The following is a 5,080-nucleotide window of genomic DNA, read 5'->3' on the forward strand; positions in this document are numbered from 1 at the left end:
GGAAATTATAGACCATCCTAAGATGTTTACATTAGGGCAGTGTTTCAAGCAGAAGAGTAAAACAATATGATCCTTGTTCTCAAAAAGGTAACTGGGTACTTCATAGATCATGGGCTATAATGGCAACAGCTAATTATGAGGCTATCTTGGAAATCCAGCTGGAGAATAATAATGGCTTGAAATAGTTTATGGCACTGGAGATAAAAGTGGTTAAGTCTGGGTATACTTTAAAAGTAGACCCAACAGGTTCAGCAATGAGACCACCAGAATACCTCTGGATTCCTGACTGCAGACACAGTGTGAGCCTCCTCACAGTCATGTGTTTCCCTGCCATGGTAAGACTGTATCTGTTCAAACCATGAGCCAAAACAAACACTTCTTCCAATAGGTTGATTTTGTCAGCTATTTTTGTCACAGCAACAAGAAAAGTGCTATAGAAAATTGGTCCTGAGGTGCAGTAATGCGCCTCAGTGGTTCTTGGGCTTTCGGGAGGAATTTGAAAGATTTTGGCACAGGAGACTAAAGAAAACTTAGAATATTGTAAGAAAAGCTTAAAGGGCCATTCTGGTGAGAGTTTGGAAGAAAGTAAAAAAAAAAAATGCAGTGGAGGCCAGACTCATGAGGCTTTGGAGAAGAACGAGACTCTTAATGGCTAGAGGCCACTTGTGTTTGAGTCTAGCAAAGAACTGGAATACATTCTGTCCATGGCCTGAAATTTTTGAGTAAGACTGAATTCTAAGGTAATAGACTAACTTGTTTGGTAGTAGAAATTTCAAAACAGGTAACATCCAGGCTGTGGCACAGTTCCTGCTCACAGGTCCAACCATGTGCAGGTCTTATACAGATAACCACAACTGCAGTTCATGAATGCAGTGACTAACAAGTCCAGGGGATGACTTTTTGTTACACATCTCCCCATTCTCTGGCTCTTACAATCATCCCTCCCCTCCTTCTGCAGTCACCCTTGACCTTTAGATGAGATGGTACAGCTGTCCTGTTTAGAATGAGCCTTTGAGGACCAGGAATGGAAAGATGTGTTTTGATGTAGAGTTGACAAATAGACTTGTGACAATCATCTCCATCATTAGTTTGACTATTTTTGGGGTCACCTAATGGACACACCTCTGGGCATATCTTTGGTATGTCTTTGAGAGAGGTTTAACTGAAGAGGAAGGCCAACTCAAATATGGGTGGCACTGTCCCGTGGATTAGAATTGGAATCCCACACAGAAGAATAAGGGGGAAGGGAAGAAGCCAGTGAATACCAGCACTCATCATTATCTGCTTCTGTAGCTTTAGTTTTCCTGCCTTGCCCACAGTCAGGACAAATCTTTGTCATCCGCCAGTCCCACAGCCGCTCAGACCAAACCAAGTAAGCACAGAGACTTATATTGCTTACAAACTGTATGGCTGTGGCAGGCTTCTTGCTAACTGCTCTTATTGCTTAAATTAATCCATTTCCATAAATCTATACCTTGCCACGTGGCTGGTGGCTTACCGGCGTCTTCACATGCTGCTGGTCATGGCGGCGGCTGCAGTGTCTCTCTGCCTCTGCCTTCCGCTTCCCAGAATTCTCCTCTCTCCTTGTCCCACCTACTTCCTGCCTGGCCACTGGTCAATCAGTGTTTTATTTATTGACCAATCATAGCAATACAGACATACAGACCGTCCCACAGCATGCTTCCTAACTGCAGAAGCAATATAACCAGCCACTTCATGCTCCTCCTACTGCCAGGCCTTCCTCTCCATTATGCACCATATCCCCTCGTGCCATAAGCCAAAATAAAGCCTTGCTTCAAAGGGGAAGATTGCCGCAATTTGACTGTGTTTATAGGGAAATCAAGGTTGCCTACAAGACTTAGGGCTTGACCAGCTGAGACAGGTGGTAACAGTTACTGAAGCACATTGTTTTCCTATCAGGCATCAAGGCAGAGTTATTAAGTAGACAATTCCATGTACTAATGTTCAAAACAAAATAAAAAGAGTTAGATGTGGAGATAGGATTTTACAAGGGTTGACACCGTCAGTACTGAGAAGCAGGATAGGATAATGGTAAGATACTTAAGCCGTGGAGGAGATAAGAGTGTACCTCTGCCTTGAGTTTCTGTCTCTAATCTTAAGAAAATTTTTGACTCTCTATGAGCTTAACTTCAGGGGATCATAACTCCTAGTCTCATAGAACTACTCATAGCAACAGAAGCATAGCTCTTCTTTTTTTTTTTTCCAGAGCTGAGGACTCAACCCAGGGCATTGCGCATCCCCAACCCTTAGAAGTGGCTCTTTAATAGAACATTTGCCTAGCATGAGTGAAGCTCTAGGTACAATTCCCAGTAACACACACACACACACCATTTGTATCAAATGAAAAACTGCATTAAAGTACCTAAGGCCAGATGCACACCTTTAATTCTGATATTTAGGAGGCAGACACAAGTGGATCTTTGTGAATTTGAGACCTGTATGGTCTACATATTGAATTCCAGGACAGCAGGGACTACCCAGTGAGATCCTGGCTCAGAGAATAAATAAAATATTAGACTCAGTACCTAGCATATAGTTAAGCTCACAAAATTACAAATTACAAAAAATTGCCAAGGCAGTGGTGCACACCTTTAATTCCATCACTTGGGAAGCAGAGGCAGGCAGATCCTTGAGTTCGAGGCTAGCCTGGTCTACGTGAGTTCCAGGACAGCCAAGGTTACACAGAGAACTATGTCTTAAAAAAACAAAAACAACAACAACAACAAAAAAAAAAAAACCCTGTCATAATCACCTGCACCCTTGGGAAAACTGTGACCATTTAGATTTAAGCCTTGAATTAGTTTTATTTTAATTATGTTATTATGTATATAACCTAGATCCTCCTTTTTGTAGGGTGTGTGTGTGTGTGTGTGTGTGTGTGTGTGTGTGTGTGTGTACTTGTGTGTATGATATATATTCATGTTGATATGTGTGTGTGCAGGTATACATATGGACCAGAGATCAACATTAGTTGTCTTCCTCGATTGCTTTCCACCTTCGTTTTTGAGACATGGCTTCTGACCAACATTGGAAATCATCCATTTGGCTAGGCTTACTGGCCAGTGAGCTCCAGGGATCTGCCTGTCTCCACCCCTCCAGGGCTGGGGTGACAGATGCCAGATGCCTACCAGCCATTTCACATGAATGCTGGGGATCAAGTTCAAGTCAGGCACTTTACCAACTGAGCCATCTCCTAAGTCTCTCATCCACAACGTCTAGAAGAGAAATTCATCCTTTTTCTCAGAAACTCTCTCTATGATCTAATTAATCTTTTAAAAACTAATATCATAAGCAGTGTCAGAATGGATCTGAAGTTTTGGTTCTCCTACTCTAGAATAAGCTTTCATAATCAGGTTCTTGGCAATAGTCATTCCATTCATATTTGGAAAATATCTTAGATTGAGGTTAGCTTATGGTGTATGGTGCTATTTCAGGAAAACCAGTAGAGCAGCTTCTCTAAGGTCCCATATTGGCCAAGGGATGACCTACATACATTATTAGGGTTTTGTTTTTCCTTTTAATGATTTGCTCTGTAAGGTATTGCCTGTGTTATTGTTGTCTTAAGTATGATGATTACTGGGTGGAAGTATAGTACTCAGTAAACAACAGGACATGGTACTTGGAAAAAGAAAATAAACTAATACTTCCTTGGTGCAGGAAGGAATCATTTTTGGTAATGCAGTACTCTCATCCCTATATGTGAATGAGGGCAGAAATTACTAGCACCAGGTGGTGGTGGTACATACCCTCTCCTCCCAATATACGCCTTACTTCTCCTTCATCATTTCTTGTTTGAGTGTTATTTGAGAGAAAGTCTCACTGTGTACCCCTGGATGGCCTAGAGCTCACAAAGAGTTCCACCTGCCTCTGAGATCCCACCTGCTGGGATTAATGGTGTTAGCTGCCATATCCAGATTTTCTTATGTTGTTTCTTTGTTTTTGAGACTGAGTCTTGCTATAGAGCTCAGGCTGGCCATAAACTTGTAGCAGTCATCATCCCCTCTCTTAGTGTTGAAATTATAGGCATGTGCCACCACAACTGAAAAGGGTATTTTCTAATAAAGTTCAAAAAGACTTACTTCTCTACGGGTCCCAGTTCCTCTAGCTTATTGTGTTGCCTTGTGGATGTATTTGAACAAATGAATGAATTTGTTTGCACTTGCCAAACCAACCACATACTCTTTTTTGCCATTGTTTGGACACATATCTCTGTATCTCCAGGTGGTTCCATACTCTCAGACTAAAGAAATTGTCGTCTGACTTCCACATATTTGCTGTGGCACATGCCTTCAAATTCACACATTCATGTGTGTGTGAGCACACAAACACACACACACATACACACACACACACACACACACACACGGAATAAATAAATAAATATAATTCAAAAAGAAATCACATTAGGCTTTCTCCAGCCTCAGCACTTTTTAATCTATTGTTTCATCTACCTAAACTCTCTGCTTATCTAATCTGTGTGTTTCAAAACTGCTGTTTTTCAAATCATTCCAAACTTGGCACTTAAAAATGTAGAATGTGAATCATACTTGTATCTCCCATTTGCAACAAGAATCCATGCGTTTGCTAGTATGGGGTCAATTAATTATAAATCTGAAGCTGTAGACCAATAGACATTTATTGACTTCTTACCTCAAAGTACAGTAGATTTTGCCAACATTAAATAAACATTGGTGTCTCCTCTGCTAATTCTTCTAGGTTTCCATGAAAACTTGAAGGCTAGAAGAAAGAGGAGGGGGAGGCCGAATGTCCTTTGCTTCTGTACCACTCCTTATCTGGGATTTCTCTGAGGCACGTGTCCATCTCACCTCACACATCTCCAGCTTTTGATGCTGCATTGCAAGTTAAGATTGAAACAGAAATCCAAACAGACAGGAGACAAAGCCCAGAGTGCAGCTTGCTTGTCACTGCATGAAGGACTGCAGATTGGAGTGAGCTGCCACAGCCCAGAAACATCAGTGCTGGGTGTGTCCCCAGAACACCAAAGCTTACCAAAATGAAAAAGCTTGTCTTCTGTCTTTTACTTCTTTTGGTTTTTTTG

The sequence above is a fragment of the Peromyscus maniculatus genome, chromosome 7, assembly GCF_049852395.1.
Source record: "Peromyscus maniculatus bairdii isolate BWxNUB_F1_BW_parent chromosome 7, HU_Pman_BW_mat_3.1, whole genome shotgun sequence".
Lineage (NCBI taxonomy): Eukaryota > Metazoa > Chordata > Mammalia > Rodentia > Cricetidae > Peromyscus > Peromyscus maniculatus.